This window comes from Salvelinus namaycush, chromosome 9 (assembly GCF_016432855.1).
Source record: "Salvelinus namaycush isolate Seneca chromosome 9, SaNama_1.0, whole genome shotgun sequence".
Taxonomy (NCBI): Eukaryota; Metazoa; Chordata; class Actinopteri; order Salmoniformes; family Salmonidae; genus Salvelinus; species Salvelinus namaycush.
In genome coordinates, this window is record NC_052315.1 from 25,571,417 (window position 1) to 25,582,635 (window position 11,219).

General features: G+C 41.5%; 1 pseudogene; it reads left to right on the forward strand.

The window, feature by feature from the left end:
- The window catches only part of LOC120053209, a 28,813-nt pseudogene extending 19,126 nt beyond the window's left edge, over positions 1 to 9,687 (forward strand).
- Positions 9,688 to 11,219: the final 1,532 nt, after the last annotated feature.

An 11,219-nucleotide genomic window follows, 5' to 3' on the forward strand; every position in this document is an offset into this window, starting at 1 on the left:
GGTTTGCCAAAGGGAGGGCGAGGGAGGGACTTGTATGTGTTTCTGTGTGTGGAGTAAAGGTTGTCAAGAGTCTTGTATGGAGAGAAATGATCATTAAATTATCATCATGATATTCCTCCTCTAACTACCTCCCCTCCTCTTCTACATTGTTTTATTTTTCTCCATCCATTCATCCGTCCTTTCCGGGGACACCACATTGACCCCACAGCCATCACGCGACACAACTTCATAGAGACCAATGGGGACAACTGCATGCTCACAATACTGCCTCTGGCACATATGGCCTACAAGTTCCTGACGTACCAGCCAGGTGAGAGAGGGGATAGACACACACAAACACACACACACACACACATACACCTGTGCTTTACAATCTGAACAAGGTCTCATCCATAAATGATGTGTGTGTGACAACGCGGAGAGGAGCTGTAGACAGAGAGACACGGGCACTCTCAGGCCATGACAGGGTGATGCATTTTACCAGAGACATGATGTCAGGGCTTCAGGGTGGCTCGGAGCAAACCAGAGATCACTGACCCTGTCATGAGTCGTGTCACAGTAAGAGGAGACAGGGCAGAGAGCGATGGGCAGCGAAGCCTGGCGGGGTGCCGGTGACATCCACACCTGTCATGTCTGTTGCTCGCTGAGGGTCAAGGGTTCAGGGTGAGAGTGGAGAGGGGAACATGGAGGAACACGTAAGTGACACTAGCGTGAGAGTGGAGCCAAACAGAAACCAGACCACAGCTATCTAGGTTGTCTAGTCAATTTCACCAACACTGGTTCTCCAAAATACTGTATGCTGATAGTGCTGTACTGTTTCATACTTGCAAGTGAATACCTTAAATAGTGTAAAGTAGTTTTTTACTCACTGACGTGAAGTAAAGATGCTTCAGACATATACTGGAAAACATTGAAACTACCTTGTCATTTACAATGAAAGTCACATTTATCTCTCTGAACAACAACGGCCTGTCTTCCCTCTTTCTCTCTATGTATCTCGCGCCCTTGTTCTCTCTCTTCATCTCTCTCTCCCCCCTTCTATCTCTCCCTCGGTCTCTTTCTCTCTTCCCCTCTCCCTCTCTCGCTCTCTTTCTCTCTTCCCCTCTTTCTCTCTTCCCCTCTCCCTCTCTCGCTCTCTTTCTCTCTTCCCCTCTCTCTCTCTCGCTCTCCTTCTCTCTTCCCCTCTCTCTCTCGCTCTCTTTCTCTCTTCCCTTCTCTCTCTCTCTCGCTCTCTCGCTCGCTCCCTTGCGTTCTCTCTTCATCTCTCTCTTCATCTCTCTCTCTCTCGCTCGCTCCCTTGCGTTCTCTCTCTCTCTCTCTCTCTCTCTCTCTCTCTCTCTCTCTCTCTCTCTCTCTCTCCCTCTCTCTCTCTCTCTCTCTCTCTAAGGCCTAGCAGAGACCAACCCTTGGGAGTGCTTTGTGTTTGCGCTGGCAGTCTGTCACATTGACCAATCAGATCCATAAGTGGTCTCACTCCTACTTTGGTCTTCCCCGCTGGGTGATGCTACTGCAGGACTGTCACCTGGTGTTACCCCAGAAACACCACCGCATCCACCATGTGTTCAATCACGAGACCTACTACTGCATCACAACAGGTACTATACGCTATTGTGCTGATGTATACCACTCACTGCTATCACTTCAGGTACTATACACTACTCTATATATTACCTAAGAGGTACTATACACAACTCTGTATATAACCTAAGAGGTACCATACACTACCCTGTATATTACCTAAGAGGTATTATACACTACCCTGTATATTACCTAAGAGATACTATACACTACCCTGTATATTACCTAAGAGGTATTATACACTACCCTGTATATTACCTAAGAGGTATTATACACTACCCTGTATATTACCTAAGAGATACTATACACTACCCTGTATATTACCTAAGAGGTATTATACACTACCCTGTATATTACCTAAGAGGTACTATACACTACCCTGTATATTACCTAAGAGGTACTATACACTACCCTGTATATTACCTAAGAGGTATTATACACGACCCTGTATATTACCTAAGAGGTACTATACACTACCCTGTATATTACCTAAGAGGTACTATACACTACCCTGTATATTACCTAAGAGGTATTATACACGACCCTGTATATTACCTAAGAGGTACCATACATGATCCTGTATATTACCTAAGAGGTATTATACACTACTCTGTATATTAGCTAAGAGGTACTATACACTACTCTGTATAATGCCTAAGAAGTACCATACACTACTCTGTATATTACCCAAGAGGTACCATACACTACTCTGCATATAACCTAAGAGGTACTATACACTACTCTGTATATTACCCAAGAGGTACCATACACTACTCTGCATATAACCTAAGAGGTACTATACACTACTCTGTATATTATCCAAGAGGTATTATACACTACCCTGTATATTACCTAAGAGGTACTATACATTATCCTGTATATTACCTAAGAGGTATTATACACTACTCTGCATATTACCTAAGAGCTACCATACACTACTCTGTATATTACCCAAGAGGTATTATACACTACTCTGCATATTACCTAAGAGGTACCATACACTACTCTGTATATAACCTAAGAGGTACTATACACTACTCTGCATATAACCTAAGAGGTACTATACACTACCCTGTATATAACCTAAGAGGTATTATACACTACCCTGTATAAACCTAAGAGGTATTATACACTACTCTGCATATTACCTAAGAGGTACCATACACTACTCTGCATATAACCTAAGAGGTACCATACACTACTCTGTATATTACCTAAGAGGTATTATACACTACCCTGTATAAACCTAAGAGGTACTATACACTACTCTGTATATTACCTAAGAGGTACCATACACTTCTCTGTATATTACCTAAGAGGTACCATACACTTCTCTGTATAGTACCTAAGAGGTACTATACACTACCCTGTATATTACCTAAGAGGTACTATACACTACCCTGTATATTACCTAAGAGGTATTATACACTACCCTGTATATTACCTAAGAGGTACTATACACTACCCTGTATATAACCTAAGAGGTACTATACACTACCCTGTATATTACCTAAGAGGTACCATACACTACTCTGTATATTACCTAAGAGGTACCATACATGATCCTGTATATTACCTAAGAGGTATTATACACTACTCTGTATATTAGCTAAGAGGTACTATACACTACTCTGTATATTACCTAAGAGGTACCATACATGATCCTGTATATTACCTAAGAGGTATTATACACTACTCTGTATATTACCTAAGAGGTACCATACACTACTCTGTATATTACCTAAGAGGTACCATACATGATCCTGTATATTACCTAAGAGGTATTATACACTACTCTGTATATTAGCTAAGAGGTACTATACACTACTCTGTATATTACCTAAGAGGTACCATACATGATCCTGTATATTACCTAAGAGGTATTATACACTACTCTGCATATTACCTAAGAGATACCATACTCTACTCTGTATATTACCTAAGAGGTATTCAACACTACTCTGCATATTACCTAAGAGGTACTATACACTACCCTGTATATAACCTAAGAGGTATTATACACTACCCTGTATAAACCTAAGAGGTACTATACACAACTCTGTATATAACCTAAGAGGTACCATACGCTACTCTGTATATTACCTAAGAGGTATTATACACTACCCTGTATAAACCTAAGAGGTACTATACACTACTCTGTATATTACCTAAGAGGTACCATACACTTCTCTGTATATTACCTAAGAGGTACCATACACTTCTCTGTATATTACCTAAGATGTACTATACACTACCCTGTATATAACCTAAGAGGTATTATACACTACCCTGTATATTACCTAAGAGGTACCATACACTACTCTGTATATTGCCGAAGAGGTATTATACACTACTCTGCATATTACCTAAGAGGTACCATACACTACTCTGCATATAACCTAAGAGGTACTATACACTACCCTGTATATAACCTAAGAGGTATTATACACTACTCTGCATATTACCTAAGAGGTACCATACACTCCTCTGCATATAACCTAAGAGGTACTATACACTAACCTGTATATAACCTAAGAGGTATTATACACTACCCTGTATAAACCTAAGAGGTATTATACACTACGCTGTATAAACCTAAGAGGTACTATACACAACTCTGTATATAACCTAAGAGGTACCATACACTACTCTGTATATTACCTAAGAGGTATTATACACTACCCTGTATAAACCTAAGAGGTACTATACACTTCTCTGTATATTACCTAAGAGGTACCATACACTTCTCTGTATATTACCTAAGATGTACTATACACTACCCTGTATATAACCTAAGAGGTATTATACACTACCCTGTATATTACCTAAGAGGTACCATACACTACTCTGTATATTACCTAAGAGGTACCATACACTACCCTGTATATTACCTAAGAGGTACCATACACTTCTCTGTATATTACCTAAGATGTACTATACACTACCCTGTATATAACCTAAGAGGTATTATACACTACCCTGTATATAACCTAAGAGGTACTATACACTACTCTGTATATTACCTAAGAGGTACCATACACTACTCTGTATATTACCTAAGATGTACTATACACTACCCTGTATATAACCTAAGAGGTACCATACACTACTCTGTATATTACCCAAGAGGTACCATACACTACTCTGTATATTACCTAAGAGGTACCATACACTACTTTGTATATTACCCAAGAGGTACTATACACTACTATGTATATTACCCAAGAGGTATCATACACTACTCTGTATATTACCTAAGAGGTACCATACACTACTTTGTATATTACCCAAGAGGTACTATACACTACTCTGTATATTACCTAAGAGGTACCATACACTACTCTGTATATAACCTAAGAGGTACCATACACTACTTTGTATATTACCCAAGAGGTACTATACACTACTCTGTATATTACCCAAGATGTACTATACACTACTCTGTATATTACCCAAGAGGTACCATACACTACTCTGTATATTACCTAAGAGGTACAATACACTACTTTGTATATTACCCAAGAGGTACTATACACTACTCTGTATATTACCCAAGAGGTACCATACACTACTCTGTATATTACCCAAGAGGTACCATACACTACTCTGTATATTACCTAAGAGGTACCATACACTACTTTGTATATTACCCAAGAGGTACCATACACTACTTTGTATATTACCCAAGAGGTACTATACACTACTCTGTATATTACCCAAGAGGTACTATACACTACTCTGTATATTACCCAAGAGGTACCATACACTACTCTGTATATTACCCAAGAGGTACCATACACTACTCTGTATATTACCCAAGAGGTACTATACACTACTCTGTATATTACCCAAGAGGTACTATACACTACTCTGTATATTACCTAAGAGGTACAGTGCTGAAATAATAGATCTCAAGATGGCGGTGTACTATATGGCTGCTCTTTTGCGTGCTCTGACCCAACTTTGATATTTTGTTATTCCTTTGGCGTTTATTTGTAAATTTTTTGCACGAAATGTATATATATATTTATTACATTTGTATTAGTTAAACTATTCTAGATATTCATTACTGCACTGTTGGGTAGAGCTTGCAAATTAAGCATTTCGCTGTACTTGTGCCTGGCACAGTAAAACTTGAACTTGAACTATTACTATTGCATAGCCACAGGTAAAACAGTACTGTAATGTTCTGAACTTTACTGACATACTGCCTCACCACAGGTACTGTACAGACTTCATACGGTAACACATTACAGACATACTGCCTCACCACAGGTACTGTACAGACTTCATACGGTAACACATTACAGACATACTGCCTCACCACAGGTACTGTACAGACTTCATACGGTAACACATTACAGACATACTGCCTCACCACAGGTACTGTACAGACTTCATACGGTAACACATTACAGACATACTGCCTCACCACAGGTACTGTACAGACTTCATACGGTAACACATTATTGACATACTGCCTCACTACAGGTACTGTACAGACTTCATACGGTAACACATTACAGACATACTGCCTCACCACAGGTACTGTACAGACTTCATACGGTAACACATTATTGACATACTGCCTCACCACAGGTACTGTACAGACTTCATACGGTAACACATTACAGACATACTGCCTCACCACAGGTACTGTACAGACTTCATACGGTAACACATTATTGACATACGACCTACTGTAACCACTGCTACTAACAGTAAGCCACTGTATCTTTTGCAGATGTATTGTCACTGGTCACACATTAGTGACATATACAGTAGTGCAATGTTGAACTGCATAAAGGTCTATTGGAGGGATCCACCAACCAAGTGTACTGCAAGATCATGCACCATTTCATGATCATAGAAGCTTTTTATTTTTTTAATCTGGTAAGTTGACTGAGAACACATTCTCATTGCCAGTAACTACCTTGGGAATAGGTACAGGAGAGATGAATGAGCCAATTGTAAACTGGGGATGATTAGGTGGCCATGACAGCATAAAGGTCAGATTTGGAATATAGCCAGGACACCAGGGTTAACACCCCTACTTTTAAGATAAGTACCATGGGATCTGTAGTGACAACAGAGAGTCAGTACACCCTTTTAACGTCACCCTACACAGGGCAATGTCCCCAATCACTGCCCTGGGGAATTGGGATAGTTTTCTTTTTAGACCAGAGGAAAGAGTTCCTCCTACTGGCCCACTAACATCACGACCAGCAGCATCTGATCTCCCATCCAGGGACCGACCAAGACCAACCCTGCTGAGCTTCAGAAGCAAGCCAGCAGTGGGTTGCAGGATGGTAAGCTATCTCCCTGAGACCAACCACTATAAAAAACATAAAGGTTTATATGACAATGTACCAACCATGGCTGAGCTAACAGCCATGATTATAGAAACAGAGAAATCACATCAAGAAGAATTCAAATAGTATCTTCCATTGAAAGGTCCATCCAAGGTGGCTGATACAATATAAATAACCTGGAAAGGCAATCTATTTGTCTGTCTGTCTGTCTGTGTGTCTGTCTGTCTGTCTGTCTGTCTGTCTGTCTGTCTGTCTGTCTGTCTGTCTGTCTGTCTGTCTGTCTGTCTGTCTGTCTGTCTGTCTGTCTGTCTGTCTGTCTGTCTGTCTGTCTGTCTGTCTGTCTGTCTGTCTGTCTGTGTGTGTGTGTGTGTGTGTGTGTGTGTGTGTGTGTGTGTGTGTGTGTGTGTGTGTGTGTGTGTGTGTGTGTGTGTGTGTGTGTGTGTGTGTGTGTGTGTGCTGGCATTAGGCCCCAGTAAGAGATCGCATTGAGTATTCAGTGTTTGTCTGAGAGGGTGCACTGGAGAGAGGTTACTTGTGTGTCACCCTGTTCCCCTATGGGCACCAGATGTGCATGTGTGTGCAGACGGGAGTGTGTTTGTGTGTGTGTGCATGTGCACGTTTGTGTGAGCGTATGTGTGTGTGTGTGCACTCTTTCTGACCCTCCCTCCTTTGCCTGGTCCCTAACCTTAGTGGGGGGCTGTGGTGAGTAGAGTGGAGAAGGAAGCGGCCACAGGGGAGCGCCACAGCTCTGTCCCCCGTCCTCCACCCTCCCTGCCTGTGTCCCCGGAGCCCGCCGCCTACCTTTGTGTGTGCCAGTGGCTGGAAATATCCATGTATATTTAATGCTAACCTGCTGTCAGTGCTAACAAATAGGCCTGCATGGGGAGAGCGAGGGAGCGGGACAGAGAGCAGAAATCAAACAAACAAGCAGACCTGCTCTCCTCCTGCAGAGAGGGTGTCACCTGAGGGACAGGGGGACTGCAGACACACTGCAGTCATAACACAACACACTCTGCTCTGTGGGTGTACATACCTACGTAAACAAATGCATGCACACACTGTAAGCACTCGCAGCATGTGGATGTACAGGTAACTGCCAAAATAAAGGAAACACCAATGTAGTGTCCTAATAGGGCTTTCGGTATCTTGTTACAAAATACATTCGAGTGTATTTCAGCCCAGTGTAATACAAATGACAAAATAAGAGAAGTAATTGAAATACATAACATAAATACTGCCCATCTCTGCCCATTAGTGTTCAATTGGGTTTAGATCTGGTGGCTGAGACACACACGTTAAACCCTCTATGCTTCTTTGAGACCCCTCTTTCAAGGTCTGAGATATCTTCTAGCCATGATAGGCAAAATAATTAACTCTGGAAACTCACCTGTGTGGAAGCACCTGCTTTCAATATACTTTGTATCTGTCATTTTCTCAAGTGTTTCATTTATTTTGGCAGATACCTGTATGTATTGTATGCCTATATTTAATGTGAGTATGCACAGTGCTTATATATACTGAATTCCTTAATGTGTATGTGTATTTCTTTATAAATACTGTATAGATGTGGTTAAGTGCAATTCCTCCAATATGTCTAGTATCTTTGTGGATAGAAATAAAGTAATAATGTGTGTGTGTGTGTGTGTGTGTGTGTGTGTGTGTGTGTGTGTGTGTGTGTGTGTGTGTGTGTGTGTGTGTGTGTAAGTGTGTGTCTTTGAGTTCATACAGGGGCGAAGGTTCACCTTCCAACAGGACATCGACCCTAAGCACACAGCCAAGACAACGCAGGAGTGGAATCGGGACAAGTCTCTGAATGACCTTGAGTGGCCCAGCCAGAGCCTGGACTTGAACCCGATCTAACATCTCTGGAGAGACCTGAAAATAGCTGTACAGCAACACTCCCCATCCAACCTGACAGCGCTTGAGAGGATCTGCAGAGAAGAATGGTAGAAACTCCCCAAATACAGGTGTGTCAAGCTTGCAGCGTCATACCCAAGAAGACTCGAGGCTGTAATCGCTACCAAAGGTGCTTCAAATAAGTACTGAGTAAAGGGTCTGAATACTTAGGTAAATGTGATATTTCCGCTTGTTATTTGTAATAAAATGTGCAAAAAAATCTAAAAACCTGTTTTTTCTTTGTCATTATGGGGTATTGTGTGTAGATTGATGAGGAGTTTTTTCCTTGATTCATTTTAGAATAAGGCTGCTATGTAATTATTATTTTTTCAAGTCAAGGGGTCTGAATACCTTACGAATGCACTGTACATGTGTTTTCGTGCATGTACGACCACCTGCATTCGCTCCCTTCCTTCCTGTGTATGTGTAATACTAAAACATCTTTGATGTACAACCCTCCTAGGAGTGGGTGTCCGATTCTATAGCATGGATAAGGGTGGATGGTGAATGTGAGGTATTTGAGTTCAGCAGTCCTTGTGTGATGTATGGTGTGTGGAGATACAGTACATATTTATAACTGTAAGTGTGTGCATTACTCTGCTGCCAAAGCCAGATCTCTTTCCTCTCCCCTGGCAGCAGAGATCCTCTGAGAGCTTCTGTATCTACTACCGCTGCTACCTGGAGCACAGTGCTGTGTGTGGGATGTGTGCATGTTTCATTTGATGTCTTCCTGTTAACGTGCCTCATGTATTTCTTCCTATTTCCATTCCCCTCTCTCTCAGGGTGGTCGAACTACCCTCTGGACAAGATGAGCTTCTGGCGGAGGATGGAGAGGTTGATAGAGAGAATGACGGGTCACACGCCTCGGAGTGATGACATGGTATGGACCAAGAAAATGTAGTGAAGGGCTCTGGCAATCTTGCCATGTTCACGTGCTCGTCGCAACTAGGAAACTCAGAAAATTCTGACTTGCTAACTGGTTGTATACGGCATGTCTATAACTACAACCAGTTAGCAAGTGGGAAATTTCAGAGTTCCGACGAGCATGTGAACACAGCATCTCTCTGTATCAGCAGGACAGTGGGGTGGGGGTTTGGGGCTGGCGGACTGAGGGTGGGGTGTGTTTCTCTGCTTTTCACCCTCTTCCTCCGTCTCTCTGCCTTACCCCTTATACTATAACACGCCTACATACTTCCTCGTCAGAGCACAGCACTTCAGCAATGACACTGGTAATGTGGCCTTCTAGATATTTGCAAGATCCATCTGTTTTTTACTTTTGTGTGCTATTTGATTTTTTTAGTGTTGCAAGAGAAGCAGTCAACAGTTTTAAAGACTCTATTTGCAATAAAAGGTCCAGTGGCAGACTAGGGGTTGGCTTTTGAGATAAAAACTATGTTTTGTGTCCTATTTCTGAACCCATTACTGTCAACTGCTCATCCTTCCATCCAATGGGCTTGCATCTTCTTACGTCTCTTAACCAATTAGCTTTCATTTTATTGTGTCAGTGTAAGAGGTTTCTGGAGGATGGGCTCTCCAAGGAACAAACCATGTTTCCTTCTCAGGCATTGTCTTACATGACACAGAGAATGAGGCTGTCAGATCTGGATCCAAGTTCAGCTTGATGAAAGAAGGCCATTATATTGCTCCATACTTGGGCCGAAACAATCAAATTGCTTACCTTCTTATTGTCTTGGCCTTTAACTGATGGCTTTTGTTTGTTTGATTTAATGGAATTTGTTCATTGTCCACTGTTCTTCCCTACTCACATGTTCAGATAGGAGAAGAATGCACTGTAGAGGATCATCAAACATTTGCAGTCTATTCATATAGTAGAATATAAAGAAATACTTTATACTGTCAAAAGGTCAATATCTGCACTTTACTGACTTACCCATTACCCACTATGTTATTAAAATAATGGTCCCCCCCCCTCCACACACACACACACACACACACACACACACACACACACACACACACACACACACACACACACACACACACACACCCATACACACACACACACACACACACACACACACACACACACACACACACACACACACACACACACACACACACACACACACACACACACACACACACACACACACACACACTCACACACACACACACACACAGACACACCTGTCCATCATTGAATTGAATTTCTTGGACATAATACACCCACTTGAAATAAGTCTGGCGTTTTCATCTTTGGGTTCCCACCAGCAGCTAATGTATACTCTTTTGGTTTTCTGTCTGGTTTTATAATGTTCTCATTTTTATATTAATACATCAGTATTCAATTATTAATTTCCATCGTGCAGCTATTACTCACTGCTAGTCTACCTTAATTTTTGTATCTGCTGTATGATTTAATAAAGATTTATGTTTGACTTTATTTGTAGAAATACTGCCAGAGTTTACAGT